The sequence below is a fragment of the Pinus tabuliformis genome, chromosome 5_1 (genome assembly GCF_031772625.1).
Source record: "Pinus tabuliformis cultivar Carrire ecotype Pingquan chromosome 5_1, CPIR1, whole genome shotgun sequence".
NCBI classification, from domain to species: domain Eukaryota; kingdom Viridiplantae; phylum Streptophyta; class Pinopsida; order Pinales; family Pinaceae; genus Pinus; species Pinus tabuliformis.
Genome location: NC_142305.1, coordinates 949,835,553 through 949,852,695, shown reverse-complemented (window position 1 = coordinate 949,852,695; position 17,143 = coordinate 949,835,553). Strand labels below are relative to the sequence as shown.

Below are 17,143 nucleotides of genomic sequence, written 5' to 3'. Positions count from 1 at the left end.
TTTTATGACAATAGTTATGAATGGTTCTCATCATGTTTTTACTAGTAAATGAATGAACATTATATCTATGCCGTAATGGATTAAATGTCAGTTGATGTGTTGAGGCATCAATGCTTCTTAGCGAGTCTCAGTTAAGTATAAGACCCATATGCTCAGATCTATTATTTAAACCTATAGATTACATAATCGTGATATGTTTGATGAAATGTCTCTCATGGCTAGTAGGGGTCTAGTCAAGGTCTTATTCAAGTAATTGCGTTTGTACTATCATTTCTTTGTTATTTTACTGTTATGAAGATGTCATTCAATTATGGGTAGTGACCTAGGATTTGGGCCTGAAAAAGTGGTTCAAATCTCGGGGATGCTGGCATATCACTGTGAAAAATAGTCCCTGAACGCTGGCTTGCAGGCCTATGAGAGTGTTCAGAGGTCCCTATATGCTCGCATGCCCATAACATGAGAGCGTTCAAAGGTCAAGTGGTTCAAAATCTTAGTGGGACCTAGGGGCTGATTGGTAGAAAGGTTGGGATGGTTCTTGAGGGTCCTAATGTTGACTTTGAAGGTCTATATGGTGTGTTTCCTTTGGTTCCACTTCCTTAACATGACTTAGGAGGTCGAATCATATCATAGTGGCCTTTCATCGCATTTTTACCCCAGTTGGCCAGTTGCTTGGGTATATGTGGGAGGAGGGTGTTACACCTTGCAAGTAATAACACTAGAAGTAAAAAAACACCAAAAGAAAGTCACATAATGATCTCTATCCTTCAAGCATCCACAACCAATAAAATTCACTCTTTCTAGACCATCACATGAGTAATCCAAATCTAGGTGGAAACTACTTAACGATCCTATATTATCACTTCAATAATATTATTTATAAACAATGTTTCTCCTTTGTAAAAAATATATATTATGAACATAATATCATCACGACAAGGGGTAGCATAAAGTCAAGATAAATGGAACAAAGGGCACAATTCAAGGGCTCAATGTCTCCCCTCAACTGGCTCTGTTGCATGTCTTGATGTAGGCAACTTCAATTAAGGTCCTTGTTTTCCCATAAATATGTTTCATGCAAAGTACCGAGTTGATAGGAAAGAACAAGAGAAAAACAACAACCCTATAGGTAAAAGAGGTAGGAAAAAATAAGACTTAGGCAGGAGAACATATGTACAGGATATCATCTCAAAAGCAAAAGTCGAGTCTCGTTATGCTGCAAGGCCTAGTCACACGACTATCCTAAGTGGTCATTCCCCTTGATTTCATGGGCCTAATCAATCCCCCATTGCATAAAAAATATTACAACCTGGTATGTACTAACTATGTGACTAAATGGGTCTAGGCAAGAGCATTGTCACAAACCATAGAGCACGTTCTCATTGATTGTTTATATGAAGATATTTTTGTTCGATATGGAATACCAAGGGAAGTAGTCATAGATCGTAAAATTCAATTTATAGGTAAGAGAGTTAAGTCACTTCTTGAGAGATACAAGGTTCAACATCGAGTCACTTCTCCCTACCACTCGCAAGCAAACGGGCAGGTCAAAAGCTCCAATAAAGTATTGGAGAACATTCTTACTAAAATAGTAGCCACTCATTTTCGTGATTAGGTTGATTGGTTGCTCAAAGCCTTATGGGATTACATAATAACGTGGAGAAACACAACGGGTTTTTCCTATTTGAGCTAGTGCATGGGAAGTGCCGCATATTCCCTCTTGAATTCGAAGTTAGCACACTGAGGATTGCAATGGAAGTTGATTTGGGCTTATCATCAACATAGAAGCATCGGTTAGAAAAACTCCATGAACTTAATGAAATTTGTTTGGTTCCACTGAAACACAAAAATCTTGTTCATTAAAAAAGGTCCAAATGACATGATCAACTGATTAAAATGAAGTTGTTCCAACCTAGGGATTGGGAACTTTTATAAAATTCCTGATTTAAGGACTTTAAAGGGAAATTACGTACTAGATAGCTAGGCCCATAAGAAATAGATTCAGTCTTTAATAACGGGGCATTCAAACTCATAACCATTGATGTGCATCATGCCCCTTTATTTGTTAATGGGAATTGACTTTGTTTATATCATCACCCAACCTCAAGGGATTCATTCATTAAACAAGCTACTGTCAGCCTTCAATTATAAATATTGCCTAAGGGAAAGCAATTGTCCACATCCACATCCCCATCTCCACCTTATATATATATATATATATATATATATATATATATATATTATATATATATATATATATATATAGAGAAAGAGAGAGAGATTTGTGAATATAAATCCCTTCTGCGGGCAAAAGCGATCTCTCTAGCCCAATGAGTGGGTCTAGCAACAAACTGAAAAAACTAATGTAGATTTTCCTAGTTTATGTTGAAAAATACAGAGAGAGAGAAACTTACCTCGCTCTGATGCTAATCACTTAATCCTTTGATGATGAATTCGATCCCTTAGCTTCCAGGCTCGCTCCTTTCTTGTTCCTTATGTCCAAGTACCTACAAGAGAGATCAAAGGACAATACAAGATACAAGAGCATACATAGTATATATCAAACATAAACTACTCAATAGATCAAGGAGTATCAAGCTAGATGTATAAATATTTAGACATTTATGGAAAGTGAACATCAGATGTATATATTAATAAATAAAAAAGGGAAGCATACAACCATTGCCTTGATGTTGGAGACCTCCTTTTGGTGGAATTCCAAGTTCAAGACAAGACTCTTCAAGCACTCCTTCTCCAAGTTAGATGGGCAACATTTGGGCATAACCTTAGCATAGGAATGCAGGAAATCAATGGCCAACCATTTGGAGATGGAGGGGATTTGATTTATAGGAAGGGAGAGGGAGTTATGGATCCACAAAAGAGGGAGGAAGGTCCAAATCTCAAAGGGAAGCCCCTTAAAGGTAGGATCAAGAGCTCCAAATGGGAGAGCTCGACCATATCTCTACCCAATAACATCCAACTCGTTGTTCTCAAAGTTTCTATCATGCGAAGCTTCTCCCCCAGTTTGGGAAAACCTGCTAGAAGAGGTTTAGCACAGGATTTCATATCAAAATCCATGCTGGCAGCGCTAGGTCAAAGAACTGCAACTTGGTATCAGCACGGGCAAGCAATGGAGCAAAGAGCGCTAGTCCTGAAATTTAGGGTTTCAATGAACCTTTTCCAGAATGGACTCAGGGTAGTTTTTCTTCCATTCTTCAGGGATGTTTGAGTATGTGTTTGGTGATGAGTACACTTCACAATTGTCAACATTTTGGAACTTTGGGATGTGGAACAGGAAGTGAATAGGAAGTGTGACAAAATATTGTGTAGTAGATGCCCCCTAAAGCATGAAGGCAGAACAGGGAGTGATGGGTGAAATGATTTACAAGTCAAGGCAAGGACTGGAAAAGCACCGTAAGGAGACCTACAAATCAAGCATATACATATACATATATGACATCTCTGATATAAACATGCCTAGTGATATATCTCTGGATAGGCATCTAATAATACATGAATCCACAACATGGACGCAACCATCCGAATATAAGGGATCATGTGCATGGATCCACAACATGGACACAACCATTTGAATAAAAAGGATCATATATATGGACCCACGGTATGGTCACAACCATCTGTATAGAGGGAAACATGTGTACAATCATGAATAAATCATTAATCCACGCAACCTAGATTTTATCAGATGGAATCGAGGGTCTTGAGCTCTATCCCGATCTGATCAATGTACGAATTCTAGCATGTGAATAGATGTATTGAAGTCGAACATGATAGAGAACCACCTGATTACTAGTCAATGATGTAAACCGTTATTAGGCATGAGAGAAGCCACCAATAATGCCAATGGTTCTCAAGGTACAAAAACACAATCCATGAGTGTGAATAATGAAGCTGAAGTCGAACATTTGCAGAATCATTCGATCAAAGGCCAATGATGTGAAACTGTTGTCGAATGCAAAGAACTTTTCGTTGAGGCATGCAAGCTCCAAGGTACTGGAAGGGAGTTTGTATATCATCTTCTTAGATAATGAACTGAAGTTGACACAAAGTGATCTGTCGCAGGAGGGTCCTAATGTATCCCACATCATCGACATGAAACAAAAGATATATTTGAGAAGATAAGTTTGATTCAGGACTATGGCAGAAAGGTCAGACATTGTATAAGTGGTAAAAGACTGCAGATGGGAATTCTCTTGAATATATCGACGACACGACTCTAGAGTTTGGCAACATTTGACTCAACATATGATCATAGGTCATAATGAAAATGCAGTATAATCAAATGGGAGGTAAAACAGATTTCCCAAACCCAGGAAGGCAAGTGATGAAGTGAGGATAACCCAAACTTGAGACGAGCAACATATAAGTGTCATGTTCAAGAGCGACATGTTGCCTTTAAACAAAATATAAGAGATGTTTGATTTCATCCCTCCCCCACTATTTCTAGTGAGTACCCTATTATTTTTTATCACCAGCTTGAAGGGGATAGTATATGCTTGCCGTATAAGTTCATCCTTCAGATGAATCCATCCTAGTAAGTTTAAGGAGCCCTAGGAAGGAAAAACTTGGTCTCATCATGGTGACAAGTCCTGTGTCATTTAAGTTTTATGAGTCCGACAGAGGGGTAACTCAACATATTTTTCATGTTTAGAGAGTTTGAAAAAAAACGTGAAAAAAAAACTCCAAAGGTCCCTTTTCGTAAATAGTCTCCTGAATCTGAAAGGTAGAAAATGATATCCAAGAGAACCGCTTAGCCATGTTCGACTAAGGTATTCCTTCTTCGTACAACAATGTATCTCAGTGCGGAAAAGTGTTAAACTTATACTGAGTACGTCATTTCATTTACTTTAAATAGTTCGAAACGACAAGTACTCGACGATCTTTTCATGTTTTGAGAGTAAAAAAAGAGCTTAAAGATGACTCTAGGGGGTCGTTTTTTCGTTATTTTTTATGAGTTCGAAAAAGTGATAAAATAAAACTCGTTGAATCAATCATAATTAATCACTGTCACAAAGTATCTATGATCTGTTGATGCACAAGTAAAGCTTATTACCGATATTCGAGAAAAAATATTAAAATATGAGTAAAATATGCCCTAATTTGGTAAAAATGTCATTTAAAAACTTATAAAAACTAAAAAAAGTAAATCATTTTTACCATTTTACCATTTTGCAAATAAGAGAGCATTTTTACCCTATTTTCCCTTGATCTTTAGGTGAGGATTGTGACTAATCCAGGACATCATTCTTCGATCTGTTTGCTGCAGGTAGGATATCTGTCCCTTCCCTTTAAAATTGGTTGTAATTTCATGTGTTTTCATCCATAGGATAGGCAATAAGGAGGGCTTGGAAAAAATTTATGTCAAGGGTGATCAACACAAGTTTTACCCATCATACCCACACTGCTCACCTTGTGGTCAATTGTGTCAGCGCGCTAGAAGCGTGGAAAAATATACAAACAGATGCGTTGGCTCAAAGTTATAAATTGTTTGAAAAATCTTCCATGTTTAATGATTTTTTTAGATTTGTTTCCATGGATGCTCATGAAAACTTGTTTGATGGATGTTCCACAGGTAAATACACCAAAAATGGTGATCAAATGGTAGGAGAGAGGGCACGAGGTAGAAGATCATTAGGCAACCTAAGACCCAAATTGCATAGCTACCCTTCAAGAATGTGGGTTATTGAAACTCTTCCGGATTCCTAGGATTAGGAGCCAGGTTGAGTTACTACAACATTTGATTGGTTGATGGGATGTGGATTACCAACTGTTTATGATTGGGGACCAAGAACTTAAGATAAATGTCGCAGAAATCTATTTCATTACGGGTTTGTCCAGATGGGGACAACGGATTTAGCTGTTCGATTTTTGTACTGGAGGAGAAAGTACATATATGCTGATTGCGAGACATTTCCGAGGCACTCGAAAAACTTAGAGTGGGAAGATAGACATAAATACCATCACCAATCTCCCGCTGAGAAAAATTCTCCATATTATGGCCCAAATAGCTCGGGCTCAGGATTTGTATGAAGAAACAAAGTCTCAGTTCCAGTACGCAATTGATTATCTAAGCCCCACAATTTTTAACTGGTGTGAAGGATTGTTGGTCAAGATGAAGAGCCAACTCACGAAATGCATGTCAGGAAAGCTAAAATAGTTAGGCTACGAATCCATCTTGGTTACGTTCTTCTTGGAATGTGTACCATTGTTTCGATATCAATGGATAGAAGTGGATGCACCAACCCCTAGAGATCCATAGTTGCTGAGGTGAGGTGAGCTGATGCCATGATAAGGAGGTGGTCAATGAATTCCATTTCCTCCAACATTTTTTGGATGGCTGCGACAACAACTAATCATGGTAGATGACTGGGAGTACTAAGGCATGGATTTCCAAGGAGATCCCAACCTTCTACTTCCACCTGGTACATAGTGGACCGATGCAGGTAAAAATTAATTTTAAAGTTTTTTGTTTTTTTTTTTTGTTTTGTTTTTGTTTGTTTATTTTTGTTTATTTTTGTTTTTGTTTTTTTTTTCTTTTGTTTTTTTGTTTTGTTTTTTTATTTTTAATTTTTTTTTAATTTTTATGTGTACTGAGATTTGAAACTTATGATTTTTGCAGATGTTGGACTAGAGAGACCTCTAGGGGTTTCTCTGATAGCCAGGCGAGTGGCATGCCAGATAGAGGATGCTCCCTATGAGGAGGGAGCTGACCCGATTGTCTAGGTGGAATGCAACCCGGAAACCTTGACTAGGGAAATTCCAGAATATGCATCGATTGATGAGGTGCCATTGCGGTACTAAAGGCATACTGTAGGGGTGCCCGCCAGACTGTGTCGGGCGCTAAAACAAGTCATCAAAGTTGTGTTATTCTACCATGAAAACCATGTGGGCAGATAACCGTCTCTAGTCTTTATTTTCTACACTTATGTGGGCTTGAGAAGCCATGTGTCTTAGAACACAGTTTTTGAAATTTTGATGTAATAATTTTTTTGAAAATTTTGTGTGTGTGTATATATATATATGCACACACACACACACACACACACACACACACACACATATATATACATATGTACCCACATACATGTTTTCCTGTTATGTTCACTATGTGATGGTTTTTGTTTTACATATGTCACAGATGTCTATCTAATACATAATTAGCCAATGTATTTGTTAATGTGTTGAAACATCTCGGAATATGTTGATAAGTGATATAATCAAAGTCTCGTTCCAAGAGATGAACTTGCAAATACATTCTCAAAATTTGAGGCTTTCTAACTAAATATTGTCTATTAATTTGTAGTACTATGAGTTGTGAATTCAAGATTAATGACTAACTCTCTAATGCCAAGAGCAATGGCTTTTGACAAAAGCTCGATCACCGCACTATATTCGACAATGTTATTAGTAGTACGACCCATATGCCTTGTAAATTCACTGACTCACCAGTAGGGACATAGATTGCCCATGCTGCGGAAGATAGATTTTGTGTACTATAACAAGCTCCATAAGCAAAACTGACATAAAGGTTTGATGACATCTACAAACCAAGTAGAACACATGGTAAGTAGAGGAAAACATGTTTGCAAAAGAAAACAAACACACCAAAACCAAACGACACACTAATGTACAAAGTATTTACATGAAATCATGCATAATACTTCTTGAGGTAAAGCCCATTTCAGGGCTCAACCAACTGATTTCCTTCATAGTTAACCAACTCATAGGCACCTTTCTATAATACTTGCTTAACAATGTAAGGACCATGCCACATTGGTTCGAATTTCGCAGCTCCTAATTTATCATTGGCTTGATCATATAACAAGACCAAGTCACCTTCAGCAAAAACACGAGGAGTAAATTTTTTTATCGTATTGTGCTTTAACTCGTTTCTTTTGAGCTTCAATTACTAATGCAGCAATACAACGAGTTTCATCAAGCCTTTCAAGGTAAAGTAATCGTTCCTCCTCCGGTGAAGTTCCAAGGAGTAATTCAACAACTAGTTTTAATGGAGGGATCTCACATTCAATCGGAAGGGTTGCCTCTAGACCATACACCAATTGAAAGGTTGTGAATCCAATTGTTGTCTTGCAGTTTGGTATGCCCATAGAGCTGAAAATAGCATAAGGTTCTATTTTCGTTTATGCATCCCAATAGTATGTTGAAGCATTGTAACCAAGACTTTGCTGACTGCCTCAAATTGGTTGTTGGCCTATGGATAGTAAGGAGTTTAGTTGTTGTGACGCAAACCCAACTGAGCAGTAAGACATGTCATCGTATAATGTCGAAAATGAGAGCCATGGTCAGTGACAATGGCTTGAGGAACACCAAATCGAGCTATGACATGATTAAAAAGGAATTGAGCTATAGTTTTACCGTCAGCAACATATGTGGGCATCGCCTCAGCCCATTTAGTGAAATAATCGATGGTGACGATAATATAACCATGCCCCCCGGGCGAGCGAGGGTTACATGTCATGAATTCAATACCCCATTTTGAAAAGGGTCCGACGGTAACAACTGGATGCAAAGGAGCGGGTGGGGCGTGTTGTTTGCGGTTATAAATATGGCAGGCATGACATTTTTGGACTGCTAAAATGCAATCTTTGAAGATCGAAGGCCATAAATAACCAACACAAAGGATTTTTTGAGCAGTAGAATATCCCAACATGTGACCACCACAGGCCCTAGAGTGATAGTCATTTAAGACTCTCTAATCTTCTTCAAGCATTAAACATTGACGAAGGATGGAATAGACACCAACATGGTGCAAAGTATCCCCAATAATTTGATAAGGTTGGGACTGATGTTGGATGGTTCGACGTTCAAGTTGGATAAATCTGGTGGAAAGGTTTGGGTCTAGATATAGGTAATGATATCTCCATACCATGTATCGACAATACTGATCAGGAAGAGAGTTTCGTTAGGAATCAACTCGTCGGATGCAGTAGACGTGGTTGCAAAAGGAAGGTCACAAATCAACTTGGTGAAAACCAGTGATTTCTTCGATTTAGCTTTAGCAAATTCCAAATCAAATTCTTGTAGGATAACAATCTATTTACAATCCCAGCAATTGATGAGTCAAAATGTATGTCATGGGGTTGCAATCAGAAGTCACAGTGGTCTTACATAAGAGAATATAGTAGAAAAAATGTTGAATAACGTGAACGACTACCAAAGAAATTTTCTCGACATGGGCATATCGAGTTTCAATGTAAAAAAGATGTCTACTTAATTAATAAATCATGTGTTCGTCTCCATCATCATCGTCCTGAACAAGTACCATATCAATAGTACTATCAATGACGACCAAGTACAAGAAATATTCGCGGTGATAATTTGGGGGATGCAGTAAAGGAGCACTAATGAGGGCATTATTCAATGCATCGAAGGATTTTTGAGCAACTTCATCCCAAATGAATGGGATTCCCTTTTTTAACAAGCGAGTAATTTGGGACAAAATGACAAATAAAATTTGATTTCCCTTGTAACCTTTGAAACTAATGTAAAGAAGGTGGAGGAGGGGAATTCATAATGGCATCCACCTTAATGGGATTGATCCAGATACCTTCCTTGGATACGAAAAACCCTAAGAGACGATGAGATTTGACACAAAAGACACACTTATGTGGATTTAGTAGAATATTGTAGTGTCGACAACGAAGAAAGATCTATCGAAGGTGATCAAGATGGTCGTGACGCTTAGCAGAATGTGCTGGTAAGTCATTAAGATATGGTTGAATGATATGCTTGATATCATGAAAGGCATAAGACATCGCTTGTTGGAAGGTAGAACCAACATTCTTCACACCAAAAGGGATTTTTTTGTAAGCAAATGTTCCCCAAGGAAAAATGAAAGCAGTTTTGTGTTGATCAGCGGGAAGAATGTTAACCTGGTTGTATCATCCATAAATGAAAAAAGCTCTCTCCTAGCACATTCGCCAATGATATGATCTATAAACGAAGTTAGATAATTATATTTAGGACATGCCTGATTGATATAACGATAGTAAACACAAATGCAGATAGTTCATTGTTTCTTAGTCACAGGAACAATATTTGAGACCCAATCTGTCAATGGAATAGGATAAATGAAACCAACTTTAAGAAGTTTTTCAACTTCTCCCTTTATGGCAGCTACCTTTCTAGGGTGCTCGAGACGAAGACGTTGACGAACATGCTTCGCATTCGGATAAGTAGGTATCTCGTGCACCACTATAATTGGATCTATGATAGGCATCTCTTTGTACGACCATTCAAAGACTTCAAAAAATTATTTAAAGAGGGTGGTATAAATCTTGATCTCATTTGGAGAACAAGAAACCCCAATATGGATATTTTCGACAATCCCTGGTTTGATAGAGATGTCGATTGGCATTGTAGCTGAAATGTTTCCCATGTTTCCTTCAGACAACACTTCATGAACCAAAATAGGTGTCTTAATTGGATGAGTTGGTATATCGGAAACAAGGGTTTCTAGACTAGAAGAGATCTCACCAACGCTTGGGAGAAAGGAGTAATGATGATGGGCATCATTCCATGGAGTTTCCTCGAGAGACATAACTTCTGTGATACTCTCATCAGTTGGAAATGTCTCATTCAAAGGATCTAGAGAATCCCAAGAACTGAGTCAGGGAGATTGTGAATATGCGTCTAGACTCATACTAAAATGATCATGAATTTAAAAAGTTTCCACAGAAGCTGAAATGACAACCTCATATGCTTGCTCTACTAGGCTAAGCGTCATAACGTCACAAAAATTGTCAATATGATCAAGACGGGGAATGATCCAAGGATCGTGACGAGCCGAGATCATGTTAATTGAAGTGAAGTTTGGAGGTGTAAGGGAAAAGTTCCCATAAGGGAAGAGTCTTTGAAAAGGCCTGCCCCAACACTCTCTTAAGGGATATCGGTATTCCCAACATACGACACATTTCCTTTGAGGAGTTGGAAGAGAAAAAGGAGAGCTGATCGACAATGACTATTTTCCCTTGATTAGGAAAATAGAGCACATGCAATAGAGTAGAAACCATGCAAAACATTGCTTGGGTCCAACTACGACCAAGTAGAAGATTGTAATTTAGATTGACATTGAAAACTGCTACTTCAAGGTTAATAGTTTTTCCTTCCAATTGAATTGGCAAGTCATTGAGAATACCATATGGACGAGAACCTCTACCATCTAAGGCTTCCAATGTATTATTAGACTAACTGATTGAGAGGTGGAGAGCCAATAGCTTTCCAACATGAAAGGGACATGATGCAAGTAGAAGCACCCTCAAAAATAAGATTATGATGAATAATCTTCCCTTTGATAATAACTTGTATAAAAAAGGCAACTTGATGCTGGAGACGAGGAACATGGTTTTCAAGGTCAAAAGTAATCAAATTCGAATCTATAGGATCAATCCCTCCTATGGCAGATAATAATGATTTTCTTTGTGATGGACAAGTCTGGAGGACTTCCAAACCTGACATGGTCAAAGGCACTTGAGCTAAATCTTCCACAATATTATAATATTGAGCAGCTCGTGCATTAAGGTTATATGATGACTTCCGAAGAACACCTTTGGGAGGTGGTCGGATAATGGAATCATTACTAGGTCATTCAATATGAAGAGGACCAGAATTGGGTGGAGTGGAAGTAGAAGGCGTATTAGTGGCATCATTTTCCACAACCGGTTTGGTAGGAGTCTGATAATCTTTTGATCGAGTAGAAACAGAGACAGGTGTCATACCACTCATAAAAACTTGAGAGCCTGAAGATGTAGAGGATTGAGGTTAATCTACCAATTGAGTCTGTTGTGATGGAAAGGGTTATTTCAACATGGCCGATGTCCCTGGGGTTCCTTTTAATAGACGACTAGCCTCACAATGATGGGGACAATCTTTGGTATAATGATCTTCGTCACATATAAGACAAGGATATTTCATCTTGCGTTTGGATGTATCATCAACAAAAAGTTTAGGAGAATCCTGTTGAGGGGTACCAGATTTAGCCTTGCCTTTACCCTTCTTTCTTCCTTTTGAGGCTTTGTATGTTGTGGTAGATTGGACAACATTCACCTCAGAAGCTTTACCAGGATTCTTGGGAGTATTCGAAGGAGGAGAAGGTGCAGTATCCTGAACAAATTTTTGCTTCGTAGAAGCAGAAAAAGCATTGCTAGAAGTTTGAGCTACTTACCCAATAATACCATCAACGAGTGGTGTCTCTCAAGGTTTAGAAGATGTTAGATCAGTTGAAGGTCACAGAGCATCGGGTAAGAGATTACAAAGTGTGCCAGATTGCGAATACACCAAATCTAGATACTGAACATGGGCGACGGCTTGTTCTTCAGTCACACAACCACCCATAGCTATGTATTTGGTGATTTGATTAACAAATGACTTAGTAAACCATTCAGTTAGAAGCTAATCACGGATTTCGAACTTAATAAGACGACGTTGACGCCTCCATTCATGAATGTGATCAGAGATGTGGGTATCAGTTCTCTGTTTCAAAGACTATAGGAGATGGGTACCGGTTTCATATCGAACTGGTAGCTGGAAGTGAGTAAGAAAATCCATAGCCAAAGTGTTGAAATCTTGAAAGGCACCTCGAGGTAACTCATACCATTTGGAAGCAGCACCCGTTAGGGTTTGCTGGAAAATATGCAATCAAATGGAATTGTCAACCCAAGAGTTGGACGAACATGAGCTTGGGGGTCTTCTCCATACTTTCCTTTGAATTTTGGACAATCACCAATAATTTTGGTAGGATCCGGAGGCAAATATGGTGAATGAAGTATTGGGTCGTTTGAGCCTCGACACATCTGGTAACTCCAATGTAGTTAAAAACGACAATTGAGGATTAAAAGGCATGAAAGGCCTTTGATAAGGTCCAGATTGAGGATTCCAACTTTCTTGGTATTGATTTTGTCCTCACAGTGGCAGATTTTGACCATAGGGATTTTGATATTGCCCCCACTGCGAGGAATTTTAACCATACAAAGGTTGAGTCTGTCCCCACAAAGGTGGGTTTTGACCAGGAAAAGTTTGATATTGACCCAACACAAGCTGTTGAAAACCATAAGGGGGATAGACAGCCTGTGAGGAGTATTAAGTATAGGGTTAATGATGCAATGGTTGACCTTTCTGATACAATGGTTGGCCATGCAGCTGCAATGGTTAACCTTGCCGCTGCAATGGTTGACCCTGTTGATACAAGGGTTGGTCTTGCTGTTGCAATGGTTGACCTTACTACTGCAATGGTTTCCCTTGCTACTGTAATGGTTGTTGATAAGACCCTTGTTGCACACAAGGTCCTTATTGTTGATAGGTTCCTTGTGGAATTTGATAGGTTCCTTGCTCATATTGATAGGTTCCTTCTTGCTGATATGAGCCTTGCTGCAAAGGATTACCAACTCCTAAAGGATAAGTTCCAAAAGCAGACTGAAACTGACCAGATGACCCAAATGAGGGATTAGGACCAGACTACATTTGGGATCTTACTTGTTGATTGGAAGCTGGATTTTTAGGTTGCTGTGAACCATATGGAGGGTATGGCTTTTGGTAAGGTATTTGAGCCAAAAGAGGTTGCAGATAAGGAATTTGACGAGATCCAGATGGAATGGAGGTTCCACTAGGATAAGGAATACTACCAACAGTTTGACTCGCTCCCTTAACGTGAGTTTGGGATCCACTCACATAGGTTCTACCAGAGACAAGAGGTACATATGGAGGAGGTGGTTTCCCCCCATGTGGTGGGATAGGGGGTGGTACATATTTCCCACTCAATGGAGGAGTTTTTACCACTATAGAGGTTGAAAGAGGAGCTAAAGAACCTATAGGGACATTAACTGTCCCTACCGCGATTGTTGGTTGAACAAGAACCAAAGAAACTGCAGTTTGAACAGGAATTTTGGGAGCCACGTTTGAAATGCACAGGCTAGTGGTAGGCGTAATGCCAGATGACCATATTAGATGATGATAAAGCGAAGATGCGCTTAGAGTACCTGAAACCGAATGGCCAAGAGATGAATAACCTAGCGGGAATAAAGGTTCACTACTTTCAGGTAGTGGAGTTGGCCCACTCCCCATATGAGGAGAGGACACATATGGAAAGGCTTCAGGCAGAAAGTGATATTTAGATTCATCACCAATATCATGAGTATGGGTGGCTGAGACTTCCGTAGTAGGATCTCGAGGAGAAGTTGGAATCTCACTTTCTGATGCCATGGGTGGAAACAGTTGGCGAGGAGGAATCCATGATGAATGAGGAGAAAGTTCCAAAGGTAAGTTGGGATAACAAAACGAACTATACAGGAATTGAGGAGATATCACAAAAGGATCGTAAAGTGGATTCGTGAGAAACAAAAAGAACTGTTGAGGAACCTCAGGACTTTCTGGGTCATATTCCTGAGATGATGACAATGACTCTCGAGGTGGAGGACGAGAAGCAAGGGGTTGAATACTCGGGATAATTCCAAGTTCAAAACCTTGATCTTCAAGTGACTCTAGAATATCAAGGTAGACTCATTATGGTGACCTTTTAGTGTCATATGGTGAAGAGGATATGTAAGGTGGACTCGACAATTCTGCCACGATGACCTTTTCTTAAAATCAAAAGGAGAGGAGGTGATTTATTTGAGATTTAATTAAAATTTACTAGTAATAAGGCATAATTAGGCCAAGGAGAACTACATGGGTAAGAAATGTTATCGAGGGAAGTAAATTTTACAACTTAAAAACAAAAAAACAAATCAAAAAGGGTAATCTAGGCAGGAGGGTTTACGAAGTATCCTTGAACCATTATATACACCTTAGCCTTAACCAAGGACTTAACGTATAGCGGCCAATCTCCTCGAATTCTGTGTTCGGTGTATCACGTTTACAAGGTGGCTGACTCAGTTACCTATGGCTAAAGGATAGAAACCTAGTGGGGTCTCCCAATATATACACGACGGTACTAGGAGCACAAGTCTGTGTTAGCACTGTCTAATGGATAACCGTTTGATGAGAGCATTCCCATATACTTTCCATGCGTGGAGTTCCTCCAATATACCTGAGAGTACTAGAGAACAGTCCTATATACTTCCGTATGTGGAACGAGATTTCACCCCTGGGATACAATGCTGGCAGATAACGACAACTGCTAGGTTTATAGATGTTGGAACACGTCTCTAGCCTAGACCTCTAAATGTTTGCGTTAAGTTCCAAATGCTCCTTAGGTTAATTTAGTAAATTTTAATGTTTATCTTGAATTATGTTTCAATTTTGGGCTCAAAACGATGTCACCTGAATCCCTAAGATGAAACTATATGAGAAAAGGAAAACTTTCCACTTCGATGAAAGCTAGACTAATCAAGGGAAGAAATTTCAATCAATAATGCATCAAACAACATGCCTTCCACTAACTTTCACTTTCGCTTTCCAAATGCAATGCTCAAAAGTAAAAATGATCTTCACTTTTCACTATCCTAAATGCAACTTTTCGAAAGCAAAATGATTTTCACTTTTACTAAGATGCACTTATATAAATGTTTTTTTTCTTTGATTTTTGAATGCTCTAATGCAACTAAAGAATCAACTAAAGAAAAATGAAAATTTGATTCAAATGCTCTAATGCAACTAATGAATCAACCAAAGAAACACCAAATCCAATTCAAAATCACCTAAATGAAAATATCTTTCACTTTTTCTTTTTGAACAAATAAACAATGCACTCTTTCAGCTTGAAAATCAAACAATGTAATCTATGCTTGATTAAAAAAAATGTGATTTCCAAATGCAAATGACCTAATGCAACTTGAAAATCAACTTTGTGAAAGATAATCTAAAACAAATGAAAATTGGTGTTTTCAATGATTTCAACAGAAAACAAGGCTCAATCAATCAACAAACTAGTAGGAAGTGATAACCAATTGACTTAAAAACCCTATAATTCAATTGAATTTTCATTTCAAGCACTTCAAAGCCAAAGAGTCAAATTTTGCTAATTAACCAAGACAACCAGACAAAACACTAACAAATCCAGACACAAAGGACACGAAAATACCTTCAGAGGCTAGGACACATTGAAATCTAGGGCAAAAACCCTAATTTTTCTCAAATCTTTGAGATCAAAGCGACTGTCATAGCCAAACCCATGCTGAAAGTGGTTTCAACGCGACTGTTTTAGGGAAAAGCGTGCTGACAATGCGACTGTTCAGGATAAATATGTGCTTGGTGAGAAAGTTGGGAAAAATAAAAAGGATTTCAACAAACAGTCCAGACCTAACACTCTAAAGTATTGATCATTCAATGTGCAGACTTATACAGTCTCAAACTAAATGATAATTTAATGGTCGGTCAAACTAATCAAAATACCAAATCAAAAAAGAGGTTGAAGAGGCTATAACTTCCCCATCGGAGTCACCATTTTGTTGTGAAGATAAATCCATTTTGCGGACATAAATGACCTCTATAGCACAATGAGTGGGTCTAGCAACAAACTGAACAAACTGATGCAGAATTTCTTAGTTTATGTTGAAAAATACAGAGAGAGAAACCTACCTCGCTCTTATGCTAATCGCTCAATCCTTTGATGATGACTTCGATCCCTTAGCTTCTAGGCTTGCTCCTTTCTTGTTCCTTATGTCCGAGTACCTGGAAGAGATATCAAATGACAATACAATATACAAGAGCATACATAGTATATATCAAACATAAACTACTCGATAGATCAAGGAGTATCAAGCTAAATGTATAAATATTTGGACATTTATAAAAAGTGAACATCATACGTATATATTAATAAATCAAAAAGGGAAGCATACAACCATTGCCTTGATGTTGGATTCCTCCTTTTGGTGGAATTCCAAGTTCAAGCCAAGACTCTTCAAACATTCCTTCTCCCAGTTAGATGGGCAGCATTTGGGCATAATCTCAGCATAGGAATGCAGACAATCAATGACCAACCATTTGGGGATGGAGGGGATTTGATTTATAGGAAGGGTGAGGGAGTTATGGATCCACAAAAGAGGGAGGAAGGTCCACATCTCAAGGGGAAGTGTTATAGACATTTTTGTGCCTTACAGCTCTAAGCATGAAATGTCCATAAACCAAGGGATCGTAAGTCCCTAAAAGTGTTGTTCCTACCCCTAGA

The 17,143-nt window shown here is 38.5% G+C and overlaps 1 pseudogene; it reads right to left on the bottom strand.

Annotated features, from left to right (window-relative positions):
* Positions 1-10,258, bottom strand: part of LOC149167911 (putative adenylate kinase 5, chloroplastic pseudogene) — a 37,447-nt pseudogene extending 27,189 nt beyond the window's left edge.
* Positions 10,259-17,143: the final 6,885 nt, after the last annotated feature.